Source organism: Lissotriton vulgaris, chromosome 8, assembly GCF_964263255.1.
Source record: "Lissotriton vulgaris chromosome 8, aLisVul1.2, whole genome shotgun sequence".
Taxonomy (NCBI): domain Eukaryota; kingdom Metazoa; phylum Chordata; class Amphibia; order Caudata; family Salamandridae; genus Lissotriton; species Lissotriton vulgaris.
In genome coordinates, this window is record NC_141696.1 from 1,502,613,721 (window position 1) to 1,502,637,385 (window position 23,665).

The 23,665-nt window shown below is 47.7% G+C and overlaps 1 protein-coding gene across 1 annotated transcript in view; it reads left to right on the forward strand.

The window, feature by feature from the left end:
- The first annotated feature begins 201 nt into the window (after nt 1–201).
- TIGIT (T cell immunoreceptor with Ig and ITIM domains) overlaps nt 202–23,665 on the forward strand; it is a 322,385-nt gene continuing 298,921 nt past the window's right edge. Inside the window, exons 1-3 of the mRNA XM_086933538.1 lie at nt 202–256; nt 367–463; nt 580–677. The gene's annotated coding sequence lies outside the window, so the exon portion shown is untranslated. The remainder of the gene's footprint in view (nt 257–366; nt 464–579; nt 678–23,665) is intronic.

Sequence of the window (23,665 nt, forward strand, 5' to 3'; positions counted from 1 at the left end):
TAATAAAATACCTATGTGTTTGATATAATGAATTCGATCTAACATTATAATCTTCGGAACCGTTGTCCGCGATCGCTTATGTTAGCGGTCAAGGACGGATCCAGTACCGTATTACATGACATGCCACCACCAATCAGTAGCCAGTATTTAAAGTGGCCACTCGACAGTTTGAAGTGTTTGACTTCCTGATCCCGTGACGTCAGACGCCAACAACGGGCGAGTCGGCGAGGTGGAACCTTACATCTTTAACTCTCATGTAGGTATCTTGAGAATCACTCTTAGGTCAATATATGATAGTATGGAATGTTATAGTACATTATACCCAGTCATTTACGTTGCTTTCTTATTTCCTTTTTCATTATGCAGCGTAACGATTTTTAACAGTAGGATTCATTATCGACCATATCCGGTTCGTTAGTGAAGCATTTGGTTTCTCCGCTGTACCTAGAATATTTTTACACAGGTATGTACAGACATAGTTCTGGTCTGATGTTGATACTAGACTATATACACAAGTCAGATATCTTTTGACCTGTGAAATAATATTGATCACGCTATTATCATTATCTATTCTTCTAGCGTTGCCGTGCCCGCTCTTATAGATATTTACAAGGAGACGTTATCAAGCTGCCTCCATGATTATCGCTATCTGCTAGAGAAGGTTGTTCCTAGTACAGGTATGAGGACTGCCTCTAGACCGATATGTAGTAAGTTTGCACTGTGAACATAACTATCATTTATAGCGAGTCCAGTCTTTCATTAACTGAGTAACCCATACCGATTAAGTAACCTATATCGATTGTGACCTTAACTGATGGTATGTCCCATATGTTTTTTGTAGATAAAGAGCAATTACAGGGTTATATTGCTACCACGAGGCTAAATCGTTGTTATATACGGCGATTCACGCATTATAGATATATTCGATAATTTAAAGCATACATTAGTATAATGGGAGTCAATCATTCCGAAAATAAATATAACTGTTCATGTAGCATACGGCGAGTCACACAATATAGATATATTCGATAATCTAAAGCATTCATTAGTATAATTGGAGTTAATCATTTCAGAAAAATATATATAACTGTCCATGTAGATAATCAACTTAGATTTAATTATGTTAGACAGGTTTTATTTATGCTCCTGTGTTCTACTAAGAGGAAACCTCCGGATGGACCTTTGAATGGTACTTTTTTACCTTTATATTCGATTTTACGATCCCTATATCAATGGAAGTGGGACCTTTTAGTAAGTACCATACATTCTATCCCTATTGGCTTATCTGGCAGTCAATATCCCAACAGACTAGTATCGTTAAAATTTCTATATAATTATATATTTCAGAAAACACAATCATACAGTTAATAGAATCAAGAAAACAAGCGACTTTACTCTAAAATGTGTTCAGGCTCTACTTAAAGATAAGTAAGTAGATTTAAAATTTCATCTCTGTAACAGGCTAAGAACTACCCTTCCTTTGTTTTGGCCTCCTTAATCCATTCTCTTTCTTACCTGCTCTTGGCTTAACTTTGTTTTTTGATCCTTGGTTCTATTTTTTATAACCCTCCTCTCTCTCTTTTTCTACCAATCTTCCCTTTTCCTTATCTGACTTAATGTGTATATCGTACAGATTTTAGCAACCAATTGGAGTTACCTACATTGGAGTGGTAAGACTATTTAGCCTGTATACATTGGTTAGATTATTTAGTCTTGATACATTATCATCTAATATTTTGTATCCTGTCTTATACAAGAGATTGAGTGCTCTATAATTAGATATGGCCTATTTCTATTAATTCTATTTTAAATTTTATATATGATCAATGGAGTAGTATTTATTGAACAGACTGCTAACATGGATGTCTATAAATTAATAATTATATAGAGATTTTTATTAGATACTATAACTATAAAGTCTTTAAAGATAGGTAGTCACACTGTGGATTATCATAGACTAAGATAATCAAAGATTAACAATTGTGACATAATTGGGGGGCGTGGCTACGCAGGCGAACGAAATGGCCGCCTGACTGTAGAGCTCCGCCGGGCGAGAGAGGAACGGGGCCGTTCACAAGTGATCCGGCACTGCGCTGGGGTCGAATTATGCCTGCAACTGACCCCTACAGCCATCTGATGCAGCCTGCCTAGTCTAGAGGACGGGGGACGACGCGAAAGGGCGGAACAGCTGAGAGGTGCTGAGGCCGGCGGAGCCTCGCGGGCCGTTCCATTGCAGCGCCGGAGCGCCTGGTGAGTCTCTCTGATTGCCCCCTCGTTATTCCCCTCGGCCTGGGGCCGCTGTTGTGCTCTCCCGGGTCCGCTGCTCGGCCCCGGTGGTGTCCGTTGGTGGAGGTGCGGCCCCTCGGTGCGCGACCGGCACTAGCGGCCTGGTCCGGCCTTGGGAGCCGGGGCCTCGGTTTTCGGGGACTGCCTGGGAAGTGCGGCGGCGGGCGGGGGGCGCGGGCGGCGGGCTCCGGGGTTGGGGGGAGATTGGCGGGGGGTGTGGCCGGCGGGCTCTTGGGCGCGCTGCAGACGGCCTGGCATTGCTGCACTTGGTGGGGGTCTACCACCTTTGCCCCCACCGCTACCGTGCACCCCAGCCCGCGTCTGTCCCCCTGCAGACCCAGTACCTACAAACTCTCCTGCACTCCTGCTGATGCGGTGGCCTGGAGTGTCGGTCGCCTGTGTAACTCCTCGTGGCCGGTGCTGACTGCGGGACCTGCGTGGCTTCGCCCATCTGTGCTGCTGATATCTCGAGGCCTTACTTACCTGGTCCCCCCACTATACCACTCAGCGGGTCCCTTGATCCGCCGGCTGCCGCCGGGGGATTGCCGCGGCCACCTGCTGACCCTGCTTCTTGACCTCTGATACATTGCTCCAGCCGGATTGATACCCCGACGTCCTGTGTGCGACTCGGCCTTGAGGCGGAGGAACAACGAGTACCCCTACTCCTCCGGTCCCGACCTGACCGCCTTGCTGCAGGGGTGCCCTGTCGCTGTGCTCGACTTTCTGGAGGTCGCGGTGATCGTAGAGTCCTGCGCCACTGGTGATCTATCCGACAGTGCTTCCAACATGGTGAAGAAAGATGTTACCCAGAAGAGACTTACCTTCAGTTCTGCGCCCACCCGTGCTTCTGCGGTATCGCCGGCAACTGAGGTGGACACTGGGGGCCAGGCGGCGCCGAGGGACACTGCGGGTATGGTCGCTGAGATGATGGGTGAGATGCGGGCTGGATTCAAGGCCTTGGATTCTCGCTTTGATACCCTCGAAAAGAAAATGGCGGACATGGGCGCGACGATCCAACTGCACGATAGGCGCCTGGACCTGGCGGAATCCAGAGTTTCCGACATCGAGGATGGAGCTGCGTCGACGCTGAAAAGGTTGGAACGTGTGGAGAAGATCCTTAAAGACGTCGCAATTAAGAACGAGGATTTAGAGGCGCGCAGTAGGCGCAATAATCTCCGAATAATTGGCGTGGCGGAGACGACAGCCACCGGACGCTTTGACATTTTTGTGGAACACCTCCTGATCGAACTTTTTGGCCGAGACACGTTTACCACTGGCTTCGTGGTTGAGCGTGCACACAGATCGCTGGGGCCCCGGCCTAACCCTGGCCTGCCGCCCCGGCCCATTATAGCCAGGCTCATGAACTTCAGGGACAGAGACGCGGCGCTGAAAGCTGCCAGGGAAGCGGGCGAGGTTCGGTGGCAGGGAGATGTGCTCTCTTTCTACCCGGACTTCACGATCATGGTCCAAGATGCGCGCCGTAAGTACACTGGTGTCAAGGCTGCATTGCGCAAACTAGGGTTGCGATATGGGATGCTGTATCCTGCCAGGCTCAGAGTGGACGTGGATGGCAGGTTTCGCATTTTTGACTCCCCTACAGAGGCACAGGAATTTTGTCGAGTCTACAAAAACAGAGGGTCGCCTCAAAAGTCAGATGACGCACAACAGTCTCCGCCACGCATTGACTCACAGGCTAGTGCTGACCTGTTTAATGAAACTGGACAGGGTTGACTTATCTCCTGTCCATCTTTTCATGCCAGGCAATTAGCCCCAGTATTCTGCATCTGCAATGCTGTTAATTTTTTTTTTTTTTTGCAGTGCTTTTCATAATTGCTGACATTTGAACGTTGCCCCGATTGTGGTTCTCGCATGGCGGAGCGTCGCCTACCCCCATGGCGCGAGCCGTGCTGTACTTTTCTCTAACGTTGTTTTTATCTTACAGGTACATTAGCGGACACCTGTTGTTGTCTGTTGCTCTAGATTGTCTCCGAGTGGGTGGGAATAGCCTCCTTGGGTTTAAGGAGTGGCTGGGTGGTGGGTGGTTGGGATGGGTTTGTTTACGCATTGGTTCTGTTGTTCGTGCACAGGCACTGTTTTTCTATTTGAGTGATGCCTACTTTGCGGGAGGGAGCCGGCGGTTCCGCACACACATGTTTCCTTACGATTCCACCGGTTTGAATGGCTAGGATAGGGCAGCAGTCTGGCCCTTCCAGACTTACCTCCATGTCTTGGAATGTCCGGGGTTTAAATGACACGAGGAAAAGGCGACAAGTTCTAAACTATGCAGCGCGACATGGGGTGGATGTCTTATTTCTACAGGAGACGCACCTAATGGGTGCTGACTCTTCCTCCTTTGCGAAAAGCTGGGGCACGCACAGATTTTTTTCTAGTTATAGCAGATATGCGAGGGGGGTTGCGATCTTGATACATCGACGCGTCCCATTTGTGCTCTCAGACAGTGTATTGGATGTAGATGGCAGGTATGTTGTGGTTACGGGGGTGCTTCTGGGCTTCAAGGTCACCTTTGTTGGAATATATGGCCCCAACTCGGACTCCCCTGCCTTCTTCCAGGGTCTTCAGAATGTTCTGCTGCGATTAGACACTGATATGATGATAGTGGGGGGTGACTTTAACCTGCTGATGACCCCTGCCAGGGACAGCACCTCCTCTTCCCCGGACTGTAAGCCCCGCTCACGTGCTGTGCTGGCGGATATGTGTGCTCACTACTCACTGATTGACATTGAGGCCCGTTTACACTCCGCCGCTCCCATCTACACCCACCACTCGGGGTATCACAACACTAGTACCAGAATAGACTACTGGCTCCTTTCCCCAGGGGTGGCCGGTTGGGTAAGTGACCACTCGACACTCCCGCGCACACTGTCTGATCACTCTCCTGTAGTGCTGACCCTACTAATCCCCAGGTTGGGAGGGTATGAGAGGCAGTGGCGCTTTCCTGGCAGGGCGTTATCTGACCCGGTCTTCAAGGAAGACGTCCGTACTGCCATTGAGGAGTATTTTGAGTTCAACGAGGGCACAGTGGACACTTGGGCTACATTGTGGGAGGGATTCAAGGCCACTATCAGGGGGGTTTGCATCGACAAATATGTAGGGGCTTTGCGCGACATCCGTGCCTCCCTGACCCGTATTGAGAAGGACATTGCTGCATTAGACACTGACACGCTCACTGCTACGGTTGCTGGGGTAGAGGCGAAAAGGCTAGAACTACTGCAAGAGTTCAGAGACACTGCAGACAGGGAACTGAAGTATCTCTGCACACAACACTCGGCTAGGCAATATGGTGAAGGTGACAGGCCTGGCAAGCTCTTGGCCCATTTGCTTCGACCCCCCCGCCAGGCATCCTTCATCTCTGACATGGTTGATGACCTAGGTGTTCGTCATCAGACCACCCCTGCCATTTGCGGTGCCTTCCTCTCCTACTACAAGGAATTGTACACCTCGGGCCTGTCGGCTGACTGTCGCGACCCTGGCCCCTATATTAACGAAATCTCTATGGTGTTCCTGGAAAAACATATGCAGGAATTTCTGGCGATGCCTATCGACCCGGACTGTGTTGTGGAAGCCATTGATGCGCTGAAGGGCTCCTCGGCGCCGGGTCTGGATGGCTTTTCGGCCGACTTTTATAAGGAGTACAAGGAGGAGCTGGTACCTCGCCTGATCGAGGTGTATGCGGAGGCGCTCGAAACAGGGATTCTGCCACCCACATTGCGGGAGGCAGTCATCATTTTACTTCCCAAACCGGGTCGGGACCCCACTAGGTGCGGTTCCTACAGGCCCCTTTCCCTACTCAATCTTGACTATAAAATTTTGGCGAAAGTCCTTGCCACTCGACTATCTTTACTTATGGAATCTATCATTTCGCCTGCCCAGTCCGGATTCGTTCCCCATAGATCCACCTCCTTTAATCTGCGGACGCTGTTTTCTGTCCTTCACAGGATTGAGCCGGATACGCCGGCAGCTGCGGTATTTCTAGACGCCGAGAAGGCATTTGACTCCTTAGAATGGTCGTTTTTTCTGTCCGTCATGCACCGTATGGGCATGCCGTCCTTGTTTGTCTCCACGGTCGAGTTGCTCTATACTGCCCCCAGAGCGAGGCTGCGCCTTAATGGCACGCTCTCTGATAGTTTCCCTCTTTCCCGGGGAACCAGACAGGGATGCCCCCTGTCCCCCCTGTTGTATATCCTGGCCATGGACCCCTTGGTACGACACTTTCAGGAGCACCACTTGCACCGCGGGCTCCAGTTCCGGACGGGCCCGGTACTCATCTCCCTCTACGCTGATGATACCATTCTATATGTTAGATCTCCGGAGTCCAACCTGTCGCCCTTGCTGCTTGAGGTGGAACGCTTTGGGAGATACTCCGGCCTTCGTATCAATTGGCACAAATCTGAGATCTTTCCGCTCACCCCCTCCACTGCCCGCTGGGACTGCCCGTTCCCGCTGGAGTGGAATACTGAATCGGTGAAATATCTGGGTATCCACATCCATCTGGACACGGTATCCATGATTCGTCTTAATTACGGACAGGCGTTAGACTTTCTGGAGGATAATATTACACGTTGGGTTCGCCTCCCTATCTCGATGGCCGGCCGTATCGCCATAATTAAAATGATTGTACTTCCCCGTTTTCTGTATTTATTTAATAACATACCGATCCCACTCACTCGAATTTTTTTCACCCAACTCCGATCTTTGTTGTTGCGTTTAGTGTGGGGGAATAAGAACCCGCGAGTTTCTTGGCGCATCTTAACGCTGCCTTATGAACGGGGTGGCTTTGGAGTGCCAGACTTTTATATTTATTACCTAGTCGCGCAGTGCGCCTATGCGCATCCTTGGTTCCATCCAGACGCTCGGATCCCATATTTGAGACCTGAAGCGGACTTGGTACTACCACTTACCCTCAACTCGATATTACCCACAGGCTTCCCCCGAGACCCACTTGACATACAAACTGTGTCCACTACATCATGGGCCTGGATGCAGTTGCGTAGGCTGCTCCAGCTGGACGTGCTGTACTCCCCGGCTCTTCCACTACCTAACCCGCATTGGCTCCCCATCACTGCAGAGGCGGTGGTCCGCAGAACGCTGTCCAAATACCAGCTCGCCACAATAGGGGATCTGTTCCCGGGCGGACATGTTTTTTCTGTGTCCGAGGACCCGCGATTCACGGACCGGACGTTTATGGATTCCTTTGTCCTGACTAGGGTGAGGTCCATGCTTAGAGCGCAGTTTCCATCGTTCCCACTGCCGCCGGATGACATGGCAGCACTGACTTTCCTAATCCAGTCGCAAACGGGAGCCCATATGGTCTCCAGGTTGTATGGACTCTGTGTGGCGGCCCTCCCGGCCTCGGATGCGAAAGTTCGTGCGGCGTGGGAACTTGATTTGGGTGGCCCCATCACGGATGCCCAATGGGATGCCTGTTGCCGCTCCACTAAAGAGGTGTCAGTCAACAGTAGGCATAAGCTAATTCATTTTAAATTTTTGAGGCGCCTATACTTCACACCGGCGCTGGCCCACAGAATTGACCCGACCAGACCTCATCACTGCCCTAAATGTAAAGCTCCCCATGCCGATTTTGCACATCTCACATGGACCTGTCCGAAACTGCACACCTACTGGCTGCAGGTGCACCATATCTTGGGCGACATTTTGGAATGCGAATTGCAACATAAGCCAGAGATTGCACTGCTTGGCTATGTCGCTGAGTTCCCCCGGACCACGCGTAAACTTGCTGCCATAGGTTTCTTGCTGGCGAAAAGGGAAATTGCTTTACTTTGGGGGTCCAGGCGGATCCCTGATTCCAAGACTTGGATGCGCAGCCTTTCCCAATGCAATACCAATAGTGTGGAGTACTCCACGCAGATCCCCACAGCCTCACGCCCAATCGACATCTGGGGCCCATACCGACAGTATATTAGCAAGATTACACGGGACACACACTCCCAGGCTGCTAGCTCTATTGTCCCAGAGGGGGTGGGCTAGGTGGTTTTGGCCGACCCGCCGTGCGCTGCCTATTGAGTCATGCAGGGCCTAGCGTCCACACACTACTGGAGTGGGATATGCGTGAGCTGCTGATTTGTGGACTGTATGCTGGTTTGGGCCGGGACGTTTCTCTCCTCAGTTCCTTTACACACCTTGCCCCGGCTGGAGTGGTTGCTTCACACTAGTCTTTACATTAGTCGTTTTACCTGCCCTTGACTGCCTATGCCTCTGGTTATGCCATCTTACCAGTCAAATAGATGTGTTACTTGCCGCTCTCTCTGTCACGAAGGCTCACTCATTTTTGTTTTGTTTGAAGAAGGTTATATCTCTTTGTGTCATCTTTCCGAGTGTGCATTATTCCTTCAGATATGGAAAAGTGAAAATAAGATTTTAGACTGTGTTACACTGCTTGTAATATCATTGGTCCAGTCCTCCATTTATTTCCTTTGTATAATGATCATTAACGTTTTCATTGTCAACAATTTACTGTGTACTGGTATGCTTGCACGGACCAATCTGATGCTAATAAAGAGATTTAAAAAAAAAAAAAACAATTGTGACATAATTATCTGATTACGTTGTTGTTATATAATAAAAAAATATATTTTTGTAACAATAATTTTTATGTTTTAGGTTTTGTTGTAGTAATTTCCTGAAGAAGGCGACCACTACGCCCAAACGCGCGTTGAATTATTACTACTTGATTTATCACTATTTGTAAAAAAAAATTGCCTATTGATTGTATAATTTTATTGATTTTATTTTTTATTAATTGATACATTGAAGTTTTGATCTGAACATATTATTATATGTATGTATATTATTGGTTTTAACTAGTCATGTATTAAAAACATAATACTTACCTTTATAGACATCTTTTCTGTCTTTTGGTTTCTGTGATACCCTCCGCCCATATATTTATATCTATCTAGGATTGCCTAGGAATAGTTTTTCACATATACAGCTTCTTACAATGACATATGATGTGAATTAAGTCTTCCTTTGTGTTACCGCAGAGACGACAATCAGAAGATTCAATTAGCTTCCAAGTCTGTGCCTCGGCCAAAGTTGGAAATTTGCCGAAGCGCAGAGCCATCAATCTTTTTGTAAAAAAATAGAGTAAGTTGTGAACAAATAGGCCGCCGGAGTAAGAGTTTTGTAACTATTGATCACAGTCCATGAATGGGAACGATTAGAGAAAATTTCTTTGTCTGTGATCAGTGAGTGAAATTTGGCGGCTTTATTTGAAGCTTGTTTAAATACATTAAATGGCAAATTTTTATCCCATAAGTTGGAAGAGCATGTTACCTCCAATGCACGGGACAGGAATTTGTTTGCCTCTGATTTTGTTTGTGTTTCCAGTTCATGCCATAGAAATGTATTCAGATTATTATCACCGGCATTGTTCTTAATTCGATACCACACCTTTATGCATGTATAAAGTCTTCCCAAAGATTCATTCATTAGACCGAATTCTAACAGCATTTGCGCTGGTGAGGCTGAACTGGGGAGTAGGAAGAGCTTTTTATACATTTTAAGTTAGGATTTTGTCTTAAGTTTGTCTTAAGTTTGTGTTAAGACAAACTTAAGACAAAATCCTAACTTCTGTGAATACCAAAAGTAGTAAGTGCATTTTGTGAATACCAAAATAGTAGTAAGTTTAGGATTGAGTCTTAAATTCATTCTGTGAATGTCAAAAGTAGTAAGTTCATTCTGTGAATGCCAAAACTAGTAAGTGCATTTTATGAATACCAAAATAGTAGTAAGTTTAGGATTGAGTCTTAAGTTCATTCTGTGAATCGGGCCCCAAGTCTCTAGCAGAGCCCGAGAGGAGAGTCCTGCCAGGCTGATGCCATATGAACCTGCGCCTAATATAGATGGTGCCAAGGCCGTAAAGTGCTTTGTATGCCATACTCAGGCCCTTGGAGACTATGAACTACTTATGAGTAGTCAGTGTAATCTGCTAATGGCTTCCTAGGTGGAACTAGATCTGGGGGCCTTTATCAGCTTCCAAGCTGCTGAGGTTTGCAATATTTGCAGTTTATTCATAGATGTCTTTGAGAGATTTTGATACAAACCATTGCAGTAGTGTACTCCAGCTAGAACATGTGCAATGACGACCGTTTTTAACATGTCAAATGGAAAGAATTGAGCAATTTTCATCACTATTCGCAGGGAGAAAAAAGATGCCGAGAAAACTTTGTTAACTTGCTCTTTATACGTCAATCTGTTGCCAACCAGGATACCGAGCTTCTTTACCTTCCAAACCGGCATCGGAAGGGAGCCTTGTTCCTCAGGACACCAAGTAGGGGACCAGAAAGTCAGGTTATTACCAAACAAGATGACTTCAGTCTTGGACAAATTTAGCTTAAGACCATCTTTGTCCATCCAGAGGCTCACTGCACTCATGCAGATCCTAAAGGTTTTGCTCATGTGACGTCATAACCCTTATCAGATAGTGAAACCACAATCTGGTGTCATCGGCGCAAATATTATGAAAATCTCTACCGGAGCAGCTGTGCTTTGAAAATAATTTCATACAGTTTAGAAAGCAATTAAAAACTTGGCTACGGATGACTCTGTTTATTTTTTCAACTTTGTCTGCATTCTCCCATCTACTCAGCTCCAAGAGCTTTCATGGAGCACATGCGCCTAAATGGATTGTATTACCATAACAGTGCCAAAGGCTGTTTAATAAGCTGTATTAACATAACAACTGCAAAGGCTGTTTAAGGGACCCCTGCCTCACAAAACTCTTTACTCATCACAAGATGTAATTTTAATTCTCGTTTCTTAATGGCCTTCATTCTAGCTTAGTAAGGACTGTTGTAGGGAATACTGAATACTGAATATCGACAGGAGAGAATATTGTTACAACAAAATCGAGAGACAGAATATTGATAGGTCAGTGCACAGAGGGAGGTAAGGATTTACAATTCTAAAACTCCACAGCTATGTACTTTTAAGCTAAATATATCTATATATATTTATTACTAAAGTACGTATATGTGGCGTTAGGTATAGAAATGATATAGGAATTTACGTTACGATAGTTGGAGGCAGATTTACAACTTCTGGCGCATCTCTGCTTCATCAACATCTGCCCACCCGAGCGCCACCACTGATGCACCACATTTACAATGCGGGGCACGAGGTGCTTGGATGGGCAGATCCATGACACATCCCCAGGGGAAATGCGGCGCATTGCTGGAGTTGCATTGCAAGCGCGACACAGCTCCAGCAAAGCTTTGGGGTGCCCTATCCCTAACATGCTGCATCAATTCTTACACCTGCTTCAAGCAGGCACAGGGTTTTGATGCAGCATGGCCCTAAAGTGTCTTGTAGATTTCACTCAGCCACTTTTAGGAGGAGTTCCTGCGCCGGAACGCCCCCCCATGCGCCAGAACGCCTACATGTGGCGCAGGGCTTTACAACGTGACGCATCTTCTAGATGCGTCACGTTGTAAATACCCCGCAGCATGGCGCTGGCTTTGCGCCGCCGCAGCATCACAAAAGTGATGCACCGGCGGCGTAAAAGAGGCGCAAGGGCCTTGTAAATCTGCCCCTTTATCCCTAGATATTGTTGTAACAATGTTCTGTCCCGCGCGACATTCGGGATTCGAGATTCCCATTCTACACCCTTTGTAGCACACACTGAAGCAACACATCTAAAACACTACCAACAGCACTGTCTCAGTCTGTTCTTTAAGGCACCATATAGAAACCATGACACCACCAGACTCGCTGTGCCACACTCCCACTGGTGGAGTAAATGCTTCACATGCATGTGTGCATATTTTTAGGTTGCCTCAGGAACACTCTTTGCTCACTACAGCGAGGCACCCTTGCGGGTACCCCCTCCTACAACAGAAATGTGCTGTCCTGACTCCAGAGTGCCACAATAGCATGGGAACACATAACAGGAAAAAAACAGAAACAAACAATAAATAAACTAAAAAACACATGCACCACTTCCCTGCAGTGGATCATGGTATCTTCTGGACAGAATCAGAAAAAACTGTTATCTTGAAAAGGGCTTGGAATGGGGGGAAAGGTTGGGACTATTTTAGTTTTTTCCTTATGAAGTCATTGATTTGCTTGTTCTCTGCACTGGGGCTGAACGTTAAATAGATTAGGATTAGAAGAGGTATACTTGCCACCACAGCAGCACATATCAGCATGCAACACCACTCGAGAACTACCTTGAAAGATCCTGTAAATAGTTCAATACATCCATGTGGTCAAAAATCAGCAGACATGCAGTGTCCCTAAAGAATCTGCCTTAAATCTTAGCAAAGGCACCTTCATTTAGAGTTCACACACAAGTTTATCTTTGTTTAAAAATATAAGAATTTCATTTCCAGTAAATGAACGGACTTGTTTCCAAATGCTGAGTAGGTCAAATGAAATAGATTTTATTTCGCATTGAAACACAGCTCCAGCAAAGCTTTGGGGTGCCCTATCCCTAACATACTGCATACATTCTTACACCTGCTTCAAGCAGGCACAGGGTTTTGACACAGCATGGCCCTAAAAGTGCAAACAGTGCATGCAGAGAACAGTGTTCAAGGCACTAAATACAGTAAAAATAAAAATTTTAAAATAATTGTAGAAATTCATCTCAAGATAAAAATCAAGTTATGCGAAGCACATGAAAAGCCACCAAGATTATCAGGATATCGAGGAATAATGATTACCAATTGTCAAAAACGGGATGCGCCCTCATCGTGTCATTGATTTACACATAAACGGGGACGAGCACTTCTGATTCTCCGCTTTGATTTACAAAATTGAGCATAAGAAAATTATTGTGTGGCAAAATATACTATATAAAATGATGCTGAGTGCCCTCGCCCTAAGCAATAGCACACAAACCAACAGTAAGAACAAATACTTCTGGCCAAGTAGGGAATAAGATGTTCCACATATGAAACAGATATCGCACCAACAGCCTTATGGATTTTTATAGCGGACAGAAAGAAAGAGGCTGATGTGTAACAAATGGACAGGGTTTCTAATTGGTAAAATATTGATAAAGTTAGTGCTGGAGAGAAAAAGGTGATTTTTTTCAACAATGGCATGATAAACTGTTTTCTTTCCTTTGCAGAAAAAATGCAGAAAAAAGTGCCCCTGGAACGAAGCTTCACCCAACTGAGGAGCCCCAACTAGGGAGAATCCGCTTGTGTTCAAAGAGGACCAGGCTTGGCAGTTCGGGCTGGGCTGTTCCTATTAAAAAAATATCAAGGCTGATTTGCATATGGCTGGGTCTAATCTAAGGTGACACCGTGGGCAATAAAATGACAGACTGGGATTCAGCTCAAGTAATTACCAGTCGCTGAGATTAATTCAAGCATTCCACCCATCAGTTTTTTGCTTACTTCGGTGCTATGGCAATGCCCAGACCAAGGTCCCTGTGCTCACATTGCCACTGGAACCAAGGTTTGCTCAACTGAATGAAGACGGATTCGAAAGTTTTTTTCACAAATGATTAGGAATGATGTTAACCTGAAATTTACAATGCAGCATAGCCAAAGTATCTTCCAATTTATTGGTTAAAAACTTGCGGTTGTGGATGGAATACTGAATTATTCAGAAAGCAAAAAGCAGGAAATTCTGTCCTGCATGCTGGTAGTTGTCACCCTCCGAGTTTCAGGTGGAGCATCCCCTATAGTGAGTACCTCCGGCTAAAAGGAACTCTAGTTCGGAACAAACCTACCAAAAAACCATGGGTGAGATGTCAAACGGACTACAAGTGAGAAATCATCCCCATAAAGCCTTGAAACAGGTTAGTCTAAAGGTAAGGAGGGAGGATGCTCTGCTTCAACCTCTTCGCCCTAGAAAAGGCAAACAAGGAGGGTATGACCCACTAAGGTATGTAACTAAGTACAACAGCCAAGCAGGGAAGTTCAGACAAATTCTAAAGAACAGATGGTGTACCCTGACACAAGATCCTGTTCTAAAACAGAAATAGGGAGAAGACCCTTGATGACATAGCAAACAAATCTATCCCTGAAGGACATGTTGGTGCATAGTCATCTTTCCCCATAGAAAACTCACTAGACTGAAATCTAGATGTGCAATTGGTACTGTACCCGAGTCTAATGCTTTTCTTGTACCCGGCATGAATTAGAATGGATTGTACACTCTTGTAGGCTGGTGCCAATAATTGACCAGAAATCCATGTTAAGGAGAAATCCCCTACAATTGGTTTACTTAATCAGCTACTAGAGCTAAATTAATCAATCTGCCGAGACATAAAGATCAAACGATTAATCATGGTTATCAATTTATTGTACTGTGTTGATTTTCACTATGTAGTTGGGTACTCACATATGCATTTGTTCAATCAATTAATTCTGAGAGTAATTAACAGAATGATCGGAATTGTTGGTCAGTGCATAAACTACAATTGTAATTCTTTTTACTGTCTTTTCTATGATTCAGAAAAGAGGGTGGCGATGAACAGAGTGTCTGAATTAAGCAGACCACTCTTACCCAGTCCAAAGATCAGGGCTTGATCCATCACCGTTATTTATCTCACTGCACCATCCCAACTCAGAACCTGGCTATATGCAAATCAGTCTGTCCCTGGCCCAGTGCATCATGGGAACAGGGCAGACTAAACTACCAAGCCAATTCTTCACCAGAAAGGAGACAAGCTACCGGGGACCGGTTTCTGGCATTTCAGCCGTCTTCGGCCCGGCTTGCTTGAATCCTGATGGTGCAGTGAGAAAGGGACTCATGTCTGAGTATACCCTGCCACACCTATAGTGGCCAAAAACGATTCAGAAAAGAGGGTGGCGATGAACAGAGTGTCTGAATTAAGCAGACCACTCTTACCCAGTCCAAAGATCAGGGCTTGATCCATCACCGTTATTTATCTCACTGCACCATCCCAGCTCAGAACCTGGCTATATGCAAATCAGTCTGTCCCTGGCCCAGTGCATCATGGGAACAGGGCAGACTAAACTACCAAGCCAATTCTTCACCAGAAAGGAGACAAGCTACCGGGGACCGGTTTCTGGCATTTCAGCCGTCTTCGGCCCGGCTTGCTTGAATCCTGATGGTGCAGTGAGAAAGGGACTCATGTCTGAGTATACCCTGCCACACCTATAGTGGCCAAAAACGATTCAGAAAAGAGGGTGGCGATGAACAGAGTGTCTGAATTAAGCAGACCACTCTTACCCAGTCCAAAGATCAGGGCTTGATCCATCACCGTTATTTATCTCACTGCACCATCCCAGCTCAGAACCTGGCTATATGCAAATCAGTCTGTCCCTGGCCCAGTGCATCATGGGAACAGGGCAGACTAAACTACCAAGCCAATTCTTCACCAGAAAGGAGACAAGCTACCGGGGACCGGTTTCTGGCATTTCAGCCGTCTTCGGCCCGGCTTGCTTGAATCCTGATGGGGCAGTGAGAAAGGGACTCATGTCTGAGTATACCCTGCCACACCTATAGTGGCCAAAAACGATTCAGAAAAGAGGGTGGCGATGAACAGAGTGTCTGAATTAAGCAGACCACTCTTACCCAGTCCAAAGATCAGGGCTTGATCCATCACCGTTATTTATCTCACTGCACCATCCCAGCTCAGAACCTGGCTATATGCAAATCAGTCTGTCCCTGGCCCAGTGCATCATGGGAACAGGGCAGACTAAACTACCAAGCCAATTCTTCACCAGAAAGGAGACAAGCTACCGGGGACCGGTTTCTGGCATTTCAGCCGTCTTCGGCCCGGCTTGCTTGAATCCTGATGGTGCAGTGAGAAAGGGACTCATGTCTGAGTATACCCTGCCACACCTATAGTGGCCAAAAACGATTCAGAAAAGAGGGTGGCGATGAACAGAGTGTCTGAATTAAGCAGACCACTCTTACCCAGTCCAAAGATCAGGGCTTGATCCATCACCGTTATTTATCTCACTGCACCATCCCAGCTCAGAACCTGGCTATATGCAAATCAGTCTGTCCCTGGCCCAGTGCATCATGGGAACAGGGCAGACTAAACTACCAAGCCAATTCTTCACCAGAAAGGAGACAAGCTACCGGGGACCGGTTTCTGGCATTTCAGCCGTCTTCGGCCCGGCTTGCTTGAATCCTGATGGTGCAGTGAGAAAGGGACTCATGTCTGAGTATACCCTGCCACACCTATAGTGGCCAAAAACGATTCAGAAAAGAGGGTGGCGATGAACAGAGTGTCTGAATTAAGCAGACCACTCTTACCCAGTCCAAAGATCAGGGCTTGATCCATCACCGTTATTTATCTCACTGCACCATCCCAGCTCAGAACCTGGCTATATGCAAATCAGTCTGTCCCTGGCCCAGTGCATCATGGGAACAGGGCAGACTAAACTACCAAGCCAATTCTTCACCAGAAAGGAGACAAGCTACCGGGGACCGGTTTCTGGCATTTCAGCCGTCTTCGGCCCGGCTTGCTTGAATCCTGATGGTGCAGTGAGAAAGGGACTCATGTCTGAGTATACCCTGCCACACCTATAGTGGCCAAAAACGATTCAGAAAAGAGGGTGGCGATGAACAGAGTGTCTGAACTAAGCAGACCACTCTTACCCAGTCCAAAGATCAGGGCTTGATCCATCACCGTTATTTATCTCACTGCACCATCCCAGCTCAGAACCTGGCTATATGCAAATCAGTCTGTCCCTGGCCCAGTGCATCATGGGAACAGGGCAGACTAAACTACCAAGCCAATTCTTCACCAGAAAGGAGACAAGCTACCGGGGACCGGTTTCTGGCATTTCAGCCGTCTTCGGCCCGGCTTGCTTGAATCCTGATGGTGCAGTGAGAAAGGGACTCATGTCTGAGTATACCCTGCCACACCTATAGTGGCCAAAAACGATTCAGAAAAGAGGGTGGCGATGAACAGAGTGTCTGAATTAAGCAGACCACTCTTACCCAGTCCAAAGATCAGGGCTTGATCCATCACCGTTATTTATCTCACTGCACCATCCCAGCTCAGAACCTGGCTATATGCAAATCAGTCTGTCCCTGGCCCAGTGCATCATGGGAACAGGGCAGACTAAACTACCAAGCCAATTCTTCACCAGAAAGGAGACAAGCTACCGGGGACCGGTTTCTGGCATTTCAGCCGTCTTCGGCCCGGCTTGCTTGAATCCTGATGGTGCAGTGAGAAAGGGACTCATGTCTGAGTATACCCTGCCACACCTATAGTGGCCAAAAACGATTCAGAAAAGAGGGTGGCGATGAACAGAGTGTCTGAATTAAGCAGACCACTCTTACCCAGTCCAAAGATCAGGGCTTGATCCATCACCGTTATTTATCTCACTGCACCATCCCAGCTCAGAACCTGGCTATATGCAAATCAGTCTGTCCCTGGCCCAGTGCATCATGGGAACAGGGCAGACTAAACTACCAAGCCAATTCTTCACCAGAAAGGAGACAAGCTACCGGGGACCGGTTTCTGGCATTTCAGCCGTCTTCGGCCCGGCTTGCTTGAATCCTGATGGTGCAGTGAGAAAGGGACTCGTGTCTGAGTATACCCTGCCACACCTATAGTGGCCAAAAACGATTCAGAAAAGAGGGTGGCGATGAACAGAGTGTCTGAATTAAGCAGACCACTCTTACCCAGTCCAAAGATCAGGGCTTGATCCATCACCGTTATTTATCTCACTGCACCATCCCAGCTCAGAACCTGGCTATATGCAAATCAGTCTGTCCCTGGCCCAGTGCATCATGGGAACAGGGCAGACTAAACTACCAAGCCAATTCTTCACCAGAAAGGAGACAAGCTACCGGGGACCGGTTTCTGGCATTTCAGCCGTCTTCGGCCCGGCTTGCTTGAATCCTGATGGTGCAGTGAGAAAGGGACTCATGTCTGAGTATACCCTGCCACACCTATAGTGGCCAAAAACGATTCAGAAAAGAGGGTGGCGATGAACAGAGTGTCTGAATTAAGCAGACCACTCTTACCCAGTCCAAAGATCAGGGCTTGATCCATCACCGTTATTTATCTCACTGCACCATCCCAGCTCAGAACCTGGCTATATGCAAATCAGTCTGTCCCTGGCCCAGTGCATCATGGGAACAGGGCAGACTAAACTACCAAGCCAATTCTTCACCAGAAAGGAGACAAGCTACCGGGGACCGGTTTCTGGCATTTCAGCCGTCTTCGGCCCGGCTTGCTTGAATCCTGATGGTGCAGTGAGAAAGGGACTCATGTCTGAGTATACCCTGCCACACCTATAGTGGCCAAAAACGATTCAGAAAAGAGGGTGGCGATGAACAGAGTGTCTGAATTAAGCAGACCACTCTTACCCAGTCCAAAGATCAGGGCTTGATCCATCACCGTTATTTATCTCACTGCACCATCCCAGCTCAGAACCTGGCTATATGCAAATCAGTCTGTCCCTGGCCCAGTGCATCATGGGAACAGGGCAGACTAAACTACCAAGCCAATTCTTCACCAGAAAGGAGACAAGCTACCGGGGACCGGTTTCTGGCATTTCAGCCGTCTTCGGCCCGGCTTGCTTGAATCCTGATGGTGCAGTGAGAAAGGGACTCATGTCTGAGTATACCCTGCCACACCTATAGTGGCCAAAAACGATTCAGAAAAGAGGGTGGCGATGAACAGAGTGTCTGAATTAAGCAGACCACTCTTACCCAGTCCAAAGATCAGGGCTTGATCCATCACCGTTATTTATCTCACTGCACCATCCCAGCTCAGAACCTGGCTATATGCAAATCAGTCTGTCCCTGGCCCAGTGCATCATGGGAACAGGGCAGACTAAACTACCAAGCCAATTCTTCACCAGAAAGGAGACAAGCTACCGGGGACCGGTTTCTGGCATTTCAGCCGTCTTCGGCCCGGCTTGCTTGAATCCTGATGGTGCAGTGAGAAAGGGACTCATGTCTGAGTATACCCTGCCACACCTATAGTGGCCAAAAACGATTCAGAAAAGAGGGTGGCGATGAACAGAGTGTCTGAATTAAGCAGACCACTCTTACCCAGTCCAAAGATCAGGGCTTGATCCATCACCGTTATTTATCTCACTGCACCATCCCAGCTCAGAACCTGGCTATATGCAAATCAGTCTGTCCCTGGCCCAGTGCATCATGGGAACAGGGCAGACTAAACTACCAAGCCAATTCTTCACCAGAAAGGAGACAAGCTACCGGGGACCGGTTTCTGGCATTTCAGCCGTCTTCGGCCCGGCTTGCTTGAATCCTGATGGCGCAGTGAGAAAGGGACTCATGTCTGAGTATACCCTGCCACACCTATAGTGGCCAAAAACGATTCAGAAAAGAGGGTGGCGATGAACAGAGTGTCTGAATTAAGCAGACCACTCTTACCCAGTCCAAAGATCAGGGCTTGATCCATCACCGTTATTTATCTCACTGCACCATCCCAGCTCAGAACCTGGCTATATGCAAATCAGTCTGTCCCTGGCCCAGTGCATCATGGGAACAGGGCAGACTAAACTACCAAGCCAATTCTTCACCAGAAAGGAGACAAGCTACCGGGGACCGGTTTCTGGCATTTCAGCCGTCTTCGGCCCGGCTTGCTTGAATCCTGATGGCGCAGTGAGAAAGGGACTCATGTCTGAGTATACCCTGCCACACCTATAGTGGCCAAAAACGATTCAGAAAAGAGGGTGGCGATGAACAGAGTGTCTGAATTAAGCAGACCACTCTTACCCAGTCCAAAGATCAGGGCTTGATCCATCACCGTTATTTATCTCACTGCACCATCCCAGCTCAGAACCTGGCTATATGCAAATCAGTCTGTCCCTGGCCCAGTGCATCATGGGAACAGGGCAGACTAAACTACCAAGCCAATTCTTCACCAGAAAGGAGACAAGCTACCGGGGACCGGTTTCTGGCATTTCAGCCGTCTTCGGCCCGGCTTGCTTGAATCCTGATGGTGCAGTGAGAAAGGGACTCATGTCTGAGTATACCCTGCCACACCTATAGTGGCCAAAAACGATTCAGAAAAGAGGGTGGCGATGAACAGAGTGTCTGAATTAAGCAGACCACTCTTACCCAGTCCAAAGATCAGGGCTTGATCCATCACCGTTATTTATCTCACTGCACCATCCCAGCTCAGAACCTGGCTATATGCAAATCAGTCTGTCCCTGGCCCAGTGCATCATGGGAACAGGGCAGACTAAACTACCAAGCCAATTCTTCACCAGAAAGGAGACAAGCTACCGGGGACCGGTTTCTGGCATTTCAGCCGTCTTCGGCCCGGCTTGCTTGAATCCTGATGGGGCAGTGAGAAAGGGACTCATGTCTGAGTATACCCTGCCACACCTATAGTGGCCAAAAACGATTCAGAAAAGAGGGTGGCGATGAACAGAGTGTCTGAATTAAGCAGACCACTCTTACCCAGTCCAAAGATCAGGGCTTGATCCATCACCGTTATTTATCTCACTGCACCATCCCAGCTCAGAACCTGGCTATATGCAAATCAGTCTGTCCCTGGCCCAGTGCATCATGGGAACAGGGCAGACTAAACTACCAAGCCAATTCTTCACCAGAAAGGAGACAAGCTACCGGGGACCGGTTTCTGGCATTTCAGCCGTCTTCGGCCCGGCTTGCTTGAATCCTGATGGTGCAGTGAGAAAGGGACTCATGTCTGAGTATACCCTGCCACACCTATAGTGGCCAAAAACGATTCAGAAAAGAGGGTGGCGATGAACAGAGTGTCTGAATTAAGCAGACCACTCTTACCCAGTCCAAAGATCAGGGCTTGATCCATCACCGTTATTTATCTCACTGCACCATCCCAGCTCAGAACCTGGCTATATGCAAATCAGTCTGTCCCTGGCCCAGTGCATCATGGGAACAGGGCAGACTAAACTACCAAGCCAATTCTTCACCAGAAAGGAGACAAGCTACCGGGGACCGGTTTCTGGCATTTCAGCCGTCTTCGGCCCGGCTTGCTTGAATCCTGATGGTGCAGTGAGAAAGGGACTCATGTCTGAGTATACCCTGCCACACCTATAGTGGCCAAAAACGATTCAGAAAAGAGGGTGGCGATGAACAGAGTGTCTGAATTAAGCAGACCACTCTTACCCAGTCCAAAGATCAGGGCTTGATCCATCACCGTTATTTATCTCACTGCACCATCCCAGCTCAGAACCTGGCTATATGCAAATCAGTCTGTCCCTGGCCCAGTGCATCATGGGAACAGGGCAGACTAAACTACCAAGCCAATTCTTCACCAGAAAGGAGACAAGCTACCGGGGACCGGTTTCTGGCATTTCAGCCGTCTTCGGCCCGGCTTGCTTGAATCCTGATGGTGCAGTGAGAAAGGGACTCATGTCTGAGTATACCCTGCCACACCTATAGTGGCCAAAAACGATTCAGAAAAGAGGGTGGCGATGAACAGAGTGTCTGAATTAAGCAGACCACTCTTACCCAGTCCAAAGATCAGGGCTTGATCCATCACCGTTATTTATCTCACTGCACCATCCCAGCTCAGAACCTGGCTATATGCAAATCAGTCTGTCCCTGGCCCAGTGCATCATGGGAACAGGGCAGACTAAACTACCAAGCCAATTCTTCACCAGAAAGGAGACAAGCTACCGGGGACCGGTTTCTGGCATTTCAGCCGTCTTCGGCCCGGCTTGCTTGAATCCTGATGGTGCAGTGAGAAAGGGACTCATGTCTGAGTATACCCTGCCACACCTATAGTGGCCAAAAACGATTCAGAAAAGAGGGTGGCGATGAACAGAGTGTCTGAATTAAGCAGACCACTCTTACCCAGTCCAAAGATCAGGGCTTGATCCATCACCGTTATTTATCTCACTGCACCATCCCAGCTCAGAACCTGGCTATATGCAAATCAGTCTGTCCCTGGCCCAGTGCATCATGGGAACAGGGCAGACTAAACTACCAAGCCAATTCTTCACCAGAAAGGAGACAAGCTACCGGGGACCGGTTTCTGGCATTTCAGCCGTCTTCGGCCCGGCTTGCTTGAATCCTGATGGTGCAGTGAGAAAGGGACTCATGTCTGAGTATACCCTGCCACACCTATAGTGGCCAAAAACGATTCAGAAAAGAGGGTGGCGATGAACAGAGTGTCTGAATTAAGCAGACCACTCTTACCCAGTCCAAAGATCAGGGCTTGATCCATCACCGTTATTTATCTCACTGCACCATCCCAGCTCAGAACCTGGCTATATGCAAATCAGTCTGTCCCTGGCCCAGTGCATCATGGGAACAGGGCAGACTAAACTACCAAGCCAATTCTTCACCAGAAAGGAGACAAGCTACCGGGGACCGGTTTCTGGCATTTCAGCCGTCTTCGGCCCGGCTTGCTTGAATCCTGATGGTGCAGTGAGAAAGGGCTCATGTCTGAGTATACCCTGCCACACCTATAGTGGCCAAAAACGATTCAGAAAAGAGGGTGGCGATGAACAGAGTGTCTGAATTAAGCAGACCACTCTTACCCAGTCCAAAGATCAGGGCTTGATCCATCACCGTTATTTATCTCACTGCACCATCCCAGCTCAGAACCTGGCTATATGCAAATCAGTCTGTCCCTGGCCCAGTGCATCATGGGAACAGGGCAGACTAAACTACCAAGCCAATTCTTCACCAGAAAGGAGACAAGCTACCGGGGACCGGTTTCTGGCATTTCAGCCGTCTTCGGCCCGGCTTGCTTGAATCCTGATGGTGCAGTGAGAAAGGGACTCATGTCTGAGTATACCCTGCCACACCTATAGTGGCCAAAAACGATTCAGAAAAGAGGGTGGCGATGAACAGAGTGTCTGAATTAAGCAGACCACTCTTACCCAGTCCAAAGATCAGGGCTTGATCCATCACCGTTATTTATCTCACTGCACCATCCCAGCTCAGAACCTGGCTATATGCAAATCAGTCTGTCCCTGGCCCAGTGCATCATGGGAACAGGGCAGACTAAACTACCAAGCCAATTCTTCACCAGAAAGGAGACAAGCTACCGGGGACCGGTTTCTGGCATTTCAGCCGTCTTCGGCCCGGCTTGCTTGAATCCTGATGGTGCAGTGAGAAAGGGACTCATGTCTGAGTATACCCTGCCACACCTATAGTGGCCAAAAACGATTCAGAAAAGAGGGTGGCGATGAACAGAGTGTCTGAATTAAGCAGACCACTCTTACCCAGTCCAAAGATCAGGGCTTGATCCATCACCGTTATTTATCTCACTGCACCATCCCAGCTCAGAACCTGGCTATATGCAAATCAGTCTGTCCCTGGCCCAGTGCATCATGGGAACAGGGCAGACTAAACTACCAAGCCAATTCTTCACCAGAAAGGAGACAAGCTACCGGGGACCGGTTTCTGGCATTTCAGCCGTCTTCGGCCCGGCTTGCTTGAATCCTGATGGTGCAGTGAGAAAGGGACTCATGTCTGA